This window comes from Bos grunniens, chromosome 1, assembly GCF_055505025.1.
Source record: "Bos grunniens cultivar Pamir isolate PY7600 chromosome 1, Bosgru_T2T1.0, whole genome shotgun sequence".
NCBI lineage: Eukaryota > Metazoa > Chordata > Mammalia > Artiodactyla > Bovidae > Bos > Bos grunniens.
The window spans coordinates 101,192,288-101,206,353 of NC_141165.1; the positions used below are offsets into that span (position 1 = coordinate 101,192,288).

At 40.1% G+C, this 14,066-nt stretch overlaps 1 protein-coding gene across 1 annotated transcript in view; it reads right to left on the minus strand.

Annotated features, from left to right (window-relative positions):
* Nucleotides 1-8,848: 8,848 nt before the first annotated feature.
* The window catches only part of NECTIN3 (nectin cell adhesion molecule 3), a 240,734-nt gene continuing 235,516 nt past the window's right edge, over nt 8,849-14,066 (minus strand). The window contains exon 9 of the mRNA XM_086407331.1: nt 8,849-8,920. The gene's annotated coding sequence lies outside the window, so the exon portion shown is untranslated. The remainder of the gene's footprint in view (nt 8,921-14,066) is intronic.

The following is a 14,066-nucleotide window of genomic DNA, read 5'->3' on the forward strand; positions in this document are numbered from 1 at the left end:
CAGCCAAGCTGAAAAATATCGTTTCAGCCCTTATTCCAAATTCTAGCTTCACCAAACTCAACAGGCTACCATGCCCCTGCTGGCCACCTTACAGGCTGCTGGGTGGTGCCATCCACCCCACTGCTAATGAAGTTACCACCACACAAGTCTATCACTGCTCCAGGGGCCAAAGTGGGCTGTCAACCTGGCCCTCTCGTGTTTTGACTGTATAAGAAATCCCTGTATAGAAGCCAATCAGTTCTCCTTTTCAAAGCCAACAGAAATGAGTTTCTACTATCTGAGAGAATTCTACCCAGTACTCAGACATACAATATGAGGGACTGCTTTCCAGCGTTATTCCTACTGGTCTCATATTCTAGAATCCTGTTCCCTGTTTTATTGTGCTCTATCTCAGCACACTGTAACACATGTAATGTGGTCTCTATGGTGCTCACTGGAAGCCGTGTCTCATTCTGTTCCTCACATGCTTGCATCCTCAGACAGCTGGGGACTGGACCAGAGTTGTCAAAAGTCCTTTCATTCTTGAAAAATGCTTCTTAACTCTCCCTGAGAACTCTTGTCCTTTTGTTTATTTTGGACAACTGCCAAAACTTCGCTCTCTCATCCCAATCCATCCTAGCCTCACCCTCTCTGAGCATTTGAACCTCTCACCATGCTGGCAAGTAAGAGGGCCCTGGAGAATCCCCTAGAGAGGTCACAAGTCCTTCTTATCCCCACCCACATCAACCCAGACTAAGCCTCCCATCACTGGGTTGGTGGAAAAAGAGAACTAGGTAGAGAGAGTCTCTGCCCTTCAAACTCTATTCATAAGGTAGAAGAACTTTTCAAAGATAGTTAAAATTCCAGTTAATATCTCAAGGAGCCACGTCAAGAATACGACAATTCACGTGGAAGAGCTTTTATCGCCTTGATACAACACTGGTACTTGTTCTTCAGGCCTGTGCCTTTGAAAAGTCTCCTGAGTCTTTGTACCTCAGTAAAACAAACGTCATTACATCTAAAACCATCCTGAACTCCCCTGATCTGTCCTCCTGACCACATGTGCAGAGCCACAGAGTCATAGAGCTTAATGGTAATCTGGAGACCATCTCTTAAAAAGTCCTCTATAGCCATTCCCTCCATTTTACAAAAGGAGAACATGAGGCAAAAAGGAAGAGATTTGTTTAAGTTGGAAAGAGAGGTAACATTTATTAGCATTTCAGGCCCCTGACTACTAAACTGCTGCTTTTTTCACCATTTAACCATTTCCTGATATTCAAGCTACTAAAGATGGCCCGAAGTGCTCTCTTATCAACGCAGAATTTGACACCCAGCACAAGATCTTGTGCTCAGTTGTCATTAATAAATAAGGGAGACTCCAAACAGCACAAGTTTCCTGGATAAGAAAGGCCTGAGGCAGTGGTTTTGTTTTTTGTTTTCTTTTCTTTTCCTGACCAATAATGGATTCTGTCAAGATCTTGGAGGATTTTCTACTTCTAACATCAGAGCAGCGACATCTTTAAGAGTGGTGCTGTAACAGCAGTGTCCAAATTGAGAACCTTGAAACTCAAGGGCATACATGAGGGGAAAAGCAGCTTGAGAGACTTCAAATTCCTAGGACTTTGTCAACAATCAACTCCTGAGGGTCTTCAGAGATGACAGGATGACTACAACATAAAATACCTGTTTTTTAACAAACATGGTGAAACCTAATCAAGTGAATTTGTGTTTTCTTTTTTCCGACCTCAGTCACTCTGTAAGAAAGTATACTTTATCCTGACATACAGCCATTTCATGAAATATTTTCAAACTTCTCTTTGGAAATTGCCATCAAAGCCTGCTCAGTATTCTCTTCAGGGTTTTCAGTGTTAATAGTTGCTTTTTCCTTAAGGTGGATTTGAATAATAGAAAAGGCCAAAAGTCACACCCTTAGTTAATTAAAAGAAACAAGGCAGATAAAATTATATTTTTTTCTAAAACTGTGTACTCTTTTAAATTGTATATTGATAAAGACATCAATTTTCTGGTATATTTTGAAGGTGTTTCCAAAGACATCATTTCAAAAATAACTGAAGGAATGTCAGTGTCATTGGAAGAAGAATATAATCTTTCTCAGTGATTAAAGCAGAGTCAACATTCATATAAACTTCAAATAAGCTTCAGTATTGTGTTTCAAAGACCAGGCACAAGTGTGACACATTCCCCCAATAAAATACATGCTGTCACATAAATGGAAATTTGAAAAGATGTTTAATAGCTTAGAAAATGACTTTTTTACAACATTAAATGAAAAAAGCAGGGTATAAAACTATACATCACAGAGTTTCACAACCACATAAAAATGTTCATAGGATAGGAGGAATAGATACCAAGAAATCAAAAGTGATGATCTTTGGGTGGTAGACTAGCAAGTGATTGTATTTCTACTGTTCAGTATTGTCTAAACATTTTTAATGAATGGGTATAACCTGTACAGTGATAGAAATAGAAATGCTTTCCTTTCTTAAAAAAAAAAACAACACCTCAATTATATGTAAACATTTTCTCACAACCAATAAAAGAATTGTTTCTATTTGGCCTCAGATTATGATCACTTCCATGCATGATGTTTCGTCTGTAACATGAAGTAACTGGGTAGTTGCCATCACTCTGAAGGCTTTATAAAAGACCAAATGCAGCAACCATAGATGCGAAGATTAAACACCTAGAAAAGTTGCAGAATAATAAAATAGCATGATTTGGTTCTATTAAAGAAATATTTTATTTACTTGAACACCTTGTACCATAATAAGACTAAATTTATTACTACTTCCCTGGTGGCTCAGGTGGTAAAGAATGTGCTTGCAATGCTGGAGACCTGGGTTCGATCCCTGTGTCGGGAAGATCCCCTGGAGAAGGGAATGGCAACCCACTCCAGTATTCTTGCCTGGAGAATTCCAGGGACAGAGCAGCCTCGAAGGCTACAGTCCATGGGGTTGCAAAGAGTCAGACATGACTGAGCATGCACACATGCATTCATTAGACCAATGTGCTGCTAAGTTGCTTCAGTCGTGTCCGACTCTGTGCGACCCCATAGACGGCAGCCCACCAGGCTCCCCTGTCCCTGGGATTCTCCAGGCAAGAACACTGGAGTGGGTTGCCATTTCCTTCTCCAGTGCATAAAAGTGAAAAGTGAAAGTGAAGTCGCTCAGTCGTGTCCGACTCTTAGCGACCCCATGGACTGCAGCCCACCAGGGTCCTCGGTCCATAGGATTTTCCAGGCAAGAGTACTGGAGTGGGGTGCCATTGCCTTCTCCAAGACCAATGTGAACATGTTTATTAAGAAACTTAAATATAACCATACAGCAGCAGAGCTAGACTTTACCTAAGGACATGGTAGTCTTTAACCCAACTGGTATACTACATAGTTCATTCCTTTAGTAGGCATTTTCCAAGTGCCATAAAGAACCCAATAACCAGTGCCCAAAAGCTCTATGAGAAATTGTAGTTTATATATTTATGGTACAATACTTTCCTTGTTCACAAAACATGAGTTGTTACCTCTAATTTTTCACACAAGTCTGTACTCATGATACAGCTATTATTAGTGCTCATCACAAAGAGTTATAAATAGTTTTAGGTCTAACTGCAACACCCTAAGGTCAGGAGCCATGTCTTAATTGTCTTAATAGTCAATAAATTTGCCAAATTAAATTCCTATTGTATAGATTAGGACACTGAGGTTTGGGGGTGTCATATAATTTGTCCATGGTTACAAAGCCAAAAAGTGTTTTAGGACACCCAACTTCTTTTCTATTGCATATGCTTTCTATAATAATACCTGAACTTTGATAACTACAGTATATTTTAAATACAGATAACAAAAAATTTAATTCAACACTCAAGAATCTAAATTCCTAGAAGAGATAAAATTTATAATGAAAAGAGTGATCCTTTATAAAAAATCTGTAATAACCATATAAACAATTAAGGATGATTAAATACATTTGTAACTGGGCAATTACAGAGAAAAAGTGCTATAAAATGTAAATAATAATGAACCAAGCAAATTGAGTTTATCTTCGCTGGAATAGTAATACTCTGAGCTGTGACATAATAGAGGTGCTCAAAACTCAAATCCTAAAAATATCAATATAGGTTGAGAGAGATAAATTACCATACGGGTGAAGTGCCAATAAAACTGTCTAGAGACTATCATCTAAGAATTACATGTAAGGACACACAGGATTTGAGGCAGTATATTTTGTTACAAAAAATAATAAACAGGGCTCCCTGGATTCAGTTAGTTCAAATGTTATATAATTCTTCTCCTATATACCCAAAATGAAGCCCTCTGTGCAGTGATGCACTAGTAGAAGTTCGCAACTGGATCTCAGGGGCTCGAGGGAGGTTGCGTTGTGGATGGATGCATATGTGCGTGTGTGCACGCTAAGTTTCTTCAGTCGTGTCCACCTCTTTGCGACCCTATGGACTATAATCTGCCAGGCTCCGCTGAGATTCTGAGATTCTTCAGGCAAGAATACTTGAGTGGGTTGCCATGCCTTCCTTGAGGGAATCTTCCTGACCCAGATGTTCAACCCGTGTCTTTTATGTCTCCTGCATTGGCAGGGAGGTTCTTTACCACTAGTACCACCTGGGAAGCCTGGATGCATGTATATACGCTTATTATAAATTTTACTGATACAAAAGGTATACTTCAAATAATTTAGAAATTAAAATAACATACATGATTTTTTATTGTAAGTTCTACATAGTCAAAAGATTCTCACAGAATGTGTTTGCTAGTTTTTATCATAATTTTGTAGCCATAAACAACCTATGGCTGCAATTGAATGAATATAGTCCTGACTTGTTGATGTCACTGAACATCTACTTAGCAAAAGATGTACAGTAGTGCACCATTGTATAATATTTCCACCAAATAAAATAAATGTAAATAGCCACAAGAACATATATTATAGCAAAATCCAGTAAAATTGAGAATGTGGTGAATTCTGAATATGTCCTACTTTTGTTTCTAATATGACTTATTTGATTTTTAACTGAATGTAATTTTAATTTAATAATGGCTCTCTTTAGGGGCCAGTTCCCAAGATGGTGGAGTAGAAAGACCCTGAGTTTACCTCCTCTCATACTCACACCCAAACTTCTCTATTTACAGAACAACTATCAATGAAAAAGGCTTGAACCTAACAGGAAAAATCTCCCCCATCTAAAGACATAAAGAAGGAATCATAACAAAATAAGTAGAAGGCGCGCAATTGTGTTATAGTCAAGACCCATACACCCAGGTGCACGATGCAAAAGTGGAGGAACAATTATAATTGTAGAGGTTCTCGCTAAGGAGCGAGGGGTTTGAGCACCACATCAGGCCCCCAGCTCAGGATCCTAAACCAGGAAGATGAGCCCCAGAACATTTAGTTCTGAAGGCCAGCATGACTTATTTGGTGAAGGGTTATGGAGGGTTGTGGGAAATAGAGACTTTATTCTTAAAGGGTGCATACAAAATCTTACAAGTTTCAGGACCCAGAGCAGAAACAAAAAATTGAAAGGATGCTGAATCAGACTTATGTGTTGATCTTAGAGAGTCTCCTGGAGAGGGAAGAGGCAAGTGGAGCATACTCTAGGGACATAGACACTAAAGTCAACCAATTTGGGAAGCTTGTTCTACCATATGGGCACTGGTACTGGCAATAACCATTTTGGAATCCTCCTTTAGCTTATCAGCCTCAGAACCCAGCCCTTCTCTAACCTAACAGCCTGTAGGCACCAGTCCTAGGATACCTCAGGCCAAGCAGGTAAGGGGTAAGAACACAGCCCACCAACAGACAGGCTGCCTTAAGACTTCCTGAACCCACAATCATCCCTGTTCATGTCTCTGCCAACCAGAGGCCCCAGGACCCAGCACCATACACCAGTACACAGGCAATAGACCTGGGACCCCAGGACCCAGCTCTGTCTACCAGTGGTCGGGTACCGACTTCAGAATGCACTGGACCTCAGCCCCACAACTGAGCCTGCTCTAGCCTTGGGACAAGTCTCACCCACCTACAAGTGGATACCAGCCACAGAAAAACCACAGCCCCACATCTGCCGTGGCAGGAGCCAGCCCATCCATCAGCAGGCCAACACAAGCTTCAGAACACCCCAGACACCACTGCCAGTTGTGTCAGGAAGCAATCGAACTTACCAGTGGTCGGACACCAGCTCTGGAGCCCTAGGTCTGGCAGCCAGATCCCAAGACCTGGCTCTGCCTTCTAGTGGGCCAGCACTAGCCCCAGAATCTGGCTTCACCAACCAGTTGCCAGGAAACAGTCCCAGGATCTCCTGGATCCTGACTCCACTAACCAGTAAGTCAGCCCTAGTCCTGGGGCCTCCCGGAGATCCACAGTCAGCTGCTTAATGACCCAGCCCTGCCAATCAACAGTTGGCAGCCTCCATACAAGGTGGGGCCTGGCAACCAACCAGACCAGGGGACATCTATGTCTATCAAGCCTATCGTGGTAATCAACCCACCACAACAAAAAGATCCACACAACCTATATAGAAGCACTCCTAGGGTATATACCTCTGGTGACTATAAAAGAGTATGCTGCCAGGACACACAGGACATCTCTTACAGAAGGCCACTTATCCAAGATCAGGAGACATAACAATCTACCAGATACATAAAAATAGAAACAGCACATTAGACAAAATAAAGCAACAGAGGAATATGTTCATAATAGACAAACAAGAAAAAAGTCCAGTAGAAGAACTAAGTGAAATAGAAATACAATCTGCCCAATAAAGAGTTCAAGGTAATGATCATAAAAATGCTTAAAAAAAAAAAAGAAAGGAAAAAAAACTAGGGAGAAATAAAGGACAAACACAGGAGAAGTTTAAAAAAGTGTTAGAAAATAGAAACAGAGCTGAAGAATACAATAGTCATAATTTAAAAAATACACTAGAAGGAATAAACAGTAGATTAGATGATACAGAGGAACAGGGAACAACAAAAAATGAAATGAACAAAAACAAAAGAACTACAAAAGCAACCCCAAAACAATAAAACAATGGCAATAAGCACATCAGATCAGATCAGATCAGTCGCTCAGTCGTGTCCGACTCTTTGTGACCCCATGAATCACAGCACGCCAGGCCTCCCTGTCCATCACCAACTCCTGGAGTCCACTCAGACTCATGTCCATCGAGTCAGTGATGCCATCCAGCCATCTCATCCTCTGTCATCCACTTCTCCTCCTGCCCCCAATCCCTCCCAGCAGCAGAGTCTTTTCCAATGAGTCAACTCTTCTCATGAGGTGGCCAAAGTACTGGAGTTTCAGTTTTAGCATCATTCCTTCCAAAGAAATCCCAGGGCTGATCTCCTTCAGAATGGACTGGTTGGATCTCCTTGCAGTCCAAGGGACTCTCAAGAGTCTTCTCCAACACCACAGTTCAAAAGCATCAATTCTTCGGCGCTCACCCTTCTTCACAGTCCAAATCTCACATCCATACATGACCACAGGAAAAACCATTGCCTTGACTAGACGAACCTCTGTTGGCAAAGTAATGTCTCTGCTTTTGAATATGCTATCTAAGTTGGTCATAACTTTCCTTCCAAGGAGTAAGCGTCTTTTAATTTCATGGCTGCAGTCACCATCTGCAGTGATTTTGGAGCCCTGAAAAATAAAGTCTGCCACTGTTTCCACTGTTTCCCCATCTATTTCCCATGAAGTGATGGGACCGGATGCCATGATCTTCGTTTTCTGAATGTTGAGCTTTAAGCCAACTTTTCCACTCTCCACTTTCACCTTCATCAAGAGGCTTTTTAGTTCCTCCTCACTTTCTGCCATAAGGGTGGTGTCATCTGCATATCTGAGGTTATTGATATTCCTCCTGGCAATCTTGATTCCAGCTTGCGTTTCTTCCAGTCCAGCGTTTCTCATGATGTACTCTGCATATAAGTTAAATAAACAGGGTGACAATATACAGCCTTGATGTACTCCTTTTCCTATTTGGAACCAGTCTGTTGGTCCATGTCCAGTTCTAACTGCTGCTTCCTGACCTGCATACAAATTTCTCAAGAGGCAGATTAGGTGGTCTGGTATTCCCATATGCACCAATTATTACTTTAAGTGTATACAAACTAAATGTTCTAATTGAAAGACATAGACTGGTTGACTGGATACAAAAACAATACTCATATATATGCTACCTACAAGAGATTCATTTCAGATCTAAAGAAACACAAAAACTGAAGTGAGTAGATGGAAAAAGATACTCTAAGAAAATGGACATCCAAAAACAAATCAGGATAGGAATGCTTATATTAGACAAAATAGACTTTGAAACAGAGTATTGCAAGAAACAAAAAAAGTACATTACATAATGATCAAGGGTCAATCCAAGAAGATATAACAACTGTCAATACATATGCATACAACATAGGACCAACTAAACACATAAAGCAGATATTAACAAACATAAAGGGAGAAGCTGACAGTAACACAACAACAGTAGAAAACGTTAACATTCCACTTACATCAATAGACAAATCATCCAGACAGAAAATCAATAAGGAAATACTGATCTTACATGATACATTACATCAGATGTACTCAATATATAGAGAACATTCCATTCAAAAGTAGCAGAATACATATTCTTTTCACATGCAAATGAAAGATTCAGGATAGATCATATGGTAGGCCATAAAACAAGGCTCTGTAAATTAAAAAAATTTTAAATCACATATTTTCTGACTATAATGTTGTGAGACCTGAAATGAACTACAAGAAAAAACTGCAAAAATCACAAGCACAAGGAGGCTAAACCATATGCTATTAATCAGTGGATCACTAAATAAATCAAAGAAATTAAAAAATACCTTGAGGGAAATTCCCTGCTGGTCCAGTGGTTAAGACTCAGCACTTCCACTGTGGTGGCCTGGGTTTAATACCTGGTCAAGGAATGAAGATACTTTAAGCTGTGAGGTATGATCAAAAGAAAAAAACGTGGAGACAAATGAAAAAGAAAACGTGATTCAAAAATCTACTTTTCTTGTTGTTTAGTCATTAAGTTGCGTCCAACTCTTGCATCCCCATGGATGGTAGCGTGACAGCTTCCTCTGTCCATGGGATTTCCCTGGCAATAATAGTGGAGTGGGTTGCCATTTCCTTCTCCAGGGGATCTTCTCAACCCAGGAATCAAACCCACATCTCCTGTTTGGCAGGAATATTTTTTACCACTGAACTTCCTGGGATCTACCTGACCTAGGGATCGAACTCACATTTCCTGCATTGGAAGATGGATTCTTTACCACTGAGCTACCGGGGAAGCCCTCAGATCTATAGGATATAGCAAAAGTAGTTCTAAGAGAGAGCAATTCTAAGCTTATAGTGATACAAGCTTGTTTTAGGAAACAAAGAAAATATCAAATGAATATTGTAATCTTTCATCCAATGGAACTAGAAATAGCAAACAAAACCCAGAGTTAGTAGAAGGAATGAAATCATCAAGATCAAAACAAAAATAAATAAAATAGAGACAAAACAAAAGTAGAAAAAACTCAATGAAACTAAAAGGTGGTTCTTTGAAAAAACAAAATTGACAAATGTTTAGCCAGATTCATCCAGAGAAAAAGAGAGAGGACTCAAGTCACTGAAAATAGATATGAAAGAGAACTTACCATGAACAAACACTAGAGAAACACAAAGAATCACAAGAGATTACTATGAAGAACTATATGCTTGCTAATAAAATCAATAATGTAGAAGAAATGGAAAATTGCTAGAAAGGCAGAATCTCTCAAGACTAAATGGGGAAGAAATAGAAAATATGAAAAGACCAATTATCAGTTAGGAGTCTGAATCAGTAGAAAAACAACAAAAAACAAAACCTTCCAACAAACAAAAGTTCAGGATCAGATGGCCTCATAAGTAAATTCTGCCAAACATTTAGAAGAGTTACCACCTAGTCTTCTCAAGCTGTTTCAAAAAATTGCAGAAGAAGGAATGCTTCTAAACTCATTCTACAAGGCCAGCATCACCTTGATTCTAAATCTAGACAAAGATATCACAGAAAGAACATTACAGGCCAACATAACTGATGAGCATACATACAAAAATCTTCAACAAAATATTATCAAACCCAATTCAATGATACATTAAAAGGAGCATACACTATGATCAAATGGGATTTATTTCAGGGATGCAAGAATGGTTCAATATTTACAGAACAATCAGTGTGATACATCAACATTCAGCAAAGGAAACCACTGACAAAACAAGAAGACAACATACTGAATGAATGGGAGAAAATATTTGCAAATAAGACTGCTAAGGAATGCAGCAACATAGATTGACCTAGAGATCATTATACTAAGCAAAGTTAGTCAGAAAGAGAAAGACAAATACCATATGATATAACTTTTGAAACAGTGTCAGACTTTATTTTTCTGAGCTCCAAAATCACTGCAGATGGTGACTGCAGCCATGAAATTAAAAGACGCTTACTCCTTGGAAGGAAAGTTATGACCAACCTAGATAGCATATTCAAAAGCAGAGACATTACTTTGCCAACAAAGGTTCGTCTAGTCAAGGCTATGGTTTTTCCTGTGGTCATGTATGGATGTGAGAGTTGGACTGTGAAGAAGGCTGAGCACTGAAGAATTGATGCTTTTGAACTGTGGTGTTGGAGAAGACTCTTGAGAGTCCCTTGGACTGCAAGGAGATCCAACCAGTCCATTCTGAAGGAGATTAGCCCTGGGATTTCTTTGGAAGGAATGATGCTGAAGCTGAAACTCCAGTACTTTGGCCACCTCATGAGAAGAGTTGACTCATTGGAAAAGACTCTGCTGCTGGGAGGGATTGGGGACAGGAGGAGAAGGGGACGACAGAGGATGAAATGGCTGGATGGCATCACTGACTCCATGGACACGAGTCTGAGTGAACTCCGGGAGTTGGTGATGGACAGGGAGGCCTGGCGTGCTGCGATTCATGGGGTCACAAAGAGTCGGACACGACTGAGGGACTGATCCGATCCGATCTGATCTGATAACTTTTACATAGAATCTAAAATACAACACAAATGAACATATCCACAAAACAGAAACAGACTCAGAGACATAAAGTACAGACTTGGGTTTGCCAAGGAGGAAAGGGGGGAGGAGAGGGAGTATTGGGAGTATGGGATTAGCATATGCAAACTATTATATATAAGATGTATAAACTACAGGTTCCTACTGTATAGCACAGGGGAACTATATCCAATATTCTTTGATAAGCCATAGTGGAATGAAATGGAAAGAATATGACATATATATATGTATATATCTGAGTTATACTGCTATACAAAAGAAATTAACACAACATTGTAAATCAATTATACTTTAATAAAACTTAAAAAAAAAGAATGCTAAGGGTTTAATATCCAACATACATAAACAGCTCATACAAACAATATTAAAAAAAAGAAACAATTTAAAAAATGGGCAGAAGAACTGAACAAACATTTTCCGAAAGAGGAAATATAGATGGCCAACAGGCAGATGAAAAGACACTCAATATTGCTAATCATCAGAGAAATGAAAATCAAAACCACAGTGGTATATCATGTCACACTTGTCACAATAGATATCTTCAAAAAGAATACAAATAACAAATATTGGTGAGATTGGGGAGGAAAGAGGATCAAGAGTAGCCACTGTGGAAAACAGTATGGAGGTTCCTTACAAAACTAAAAATCGAGCTACCCTATGACCCAGCAATTCCTATCCTAGGTATATATTTGAAGAAAATGCAAACACTAATTTAAAAAGATACATGCTCACAATGTTCATAGCAGCATTATTCACAACTGCCAAGATATGGAAGCAGTCTAAATGTCCATCAACAGATAAATGGAAAAAAAAATATAGTACACACACATACACACACACAGGAATACTATTCAGCCATAAAAAAAGAATGAAATTTTGCCATTTGCAACAACATGGATGGATTTCTAGGGTATTATGCTCAGTGAAATATGTGAGATAGAGAAAGATAAACACTGTATGATATCACTTGTATGTAGAATCTAAAAAAATAACTATATAAACATAGACTCAGATATAGTGAATAAATTAGTGGTTATCAGTGCATAGAGGGAAGGGCACTAGAGGGGTAGAGGTTTAAGAGATAAAAACTACTATACATAAAATAAATAATTTACAAAGATATTTTGTATAACATGAGGAATAGAGCCAATATTATAACTACAGTTCAGTTCAGTTCAGTCACTCAGTCGTGTCCGACTCTTTGTGACCCCATGAATCACAGCACGCCAGGCCTCCCTGTCCATCACCAACTCCTGGAGTTCACTCAGACTCATGGCCATCGAGTCAGTGATGCCATCCAGCCATCTCATCCTCTGTCGTCCCCTTCTCCTCCTGCCCCCAATCCCTCCCAGCATCAAAGTCTTTTCCAATGAGTCAACTCTTCGCATCAGGTGGCCAAAGTACTAGAGTTTCAGCTTTAGCATCATTCCTTCCAAAGAAATCCCAGGGCTGATCTCCTTCAGAATGGACTGATTGGATCTCCTTGCAGTCCAAGGGACTCTCAAGAGTCTTCTCCAACACCACAGTTCAAAAGCATCAATTCTTTGGAGCTCAGCCTTCTTCACAGTCCAACTCTCACATCCATACATGACCACAGGAAAAACCATTGCCTTGACTAGACGAACCTTTGTTGGCAAAGTAATGTCTCTGCTTTTGAAAATGAACTATAATATATAAAATTTTTGAATCACTATTTGAAAACCTGAAACTAATATTATATTTAAATAAACCACATCTCAATTTAAAAAAAAAGGAAAAAATTATAATGGCTGTAACAGTGCCTTGCAAAATTCCTGTGAATTTAACAACAGGTTCTTATGAGGCAGCATGCAGCAGCTCCAGCATACCACCACCCTACTTCGCCCCTATTACTCTCTTATTTTGCTTATTCCTGTTTTATTTTTCTAAATGGCATTCATCATCAGACAGCGTTAGATATTTGTTTCTTGCTTATTCCTCCCAATAGAATATAAGCTCAATGAGGGAAGGAATTATCTGTGTCTCAATCATTACTGCTATGGTATCTGGCACATGGCAGACAGAGGTGAGAAGAGCCCGGGCTTAGTCTGAGGAATCAGGGATAGCTTAGGTCAAGTAATTCATGCTATCATCACTGTATGCTCAGTGAGCAGAGTATGGTATGGAGATTAAAGTGAAGGAATTCTTTGGGAAATGTTTTTATTATCAATATCTATGGGGGAAGAGGGATTTCCATGGTGGCTCAGATGGTAAAGAATCTGCCTGCAATGCAAAAGACCTGGGTTCAATCTCTGGGTCAGGAAGATCCCCTGGAGAAAGGAATGGCAACCCACTCAAGTATTCTTGCCTGGAGAATTCTATGGACACAGGATCCTGGTGGGCTACAGTCCATGGGGTCCAAAGAGTCAGACATGGTTAAGTGAGTAACACTTTCACATTTTCACAGTAGGGGAAGGGAAGGAAGAAGGGCTGGCAGAGGAAGAGGTCCAGCTATGACACAGTGCAACCAAGTCTTCACCTTATCTCACAGAAGCTCTAGAGCTGAGACGGACCATCAGAGTTGCCCCGGTTGGGGCAGTGTGAGTCTTCATACCCTCACAGTTATTAGGTATGGGCTGCCCTCAAAAGGGGGGGTGACCTTGGAGAAGGTGATTATTTTATTGTTAAGTGTTGATAGCGAAGGAGTGTCTGTTGGCAGCACTCTAGCAGCTGGGGAACATGTCCTGTGCGGGGTTAGAGTCAAGACAAGGTGCTAGTGTCAGCAGGAAACTGGAGTGCAGTGAGAAAACGGAGAGGGAGCCAGTCATGGGAGCCACAGGAAGGGAGCACAACCGGCGGGATTGTGATAAAGACTGCAACTTCTGAAGAGTTCACGTTTCCAGGGCTTGTTCCAGGATCATTGTTTCCTGGTGATAGGCAGCAACAGCTGAAGCAGGGTGGGAAGACACTCCTGCCGCTCTCATTTTCCTGGTATACCTGTAAACCTCACAGAACCCCTAGCCAGTTCAGCTATACTAGGATTCTCATT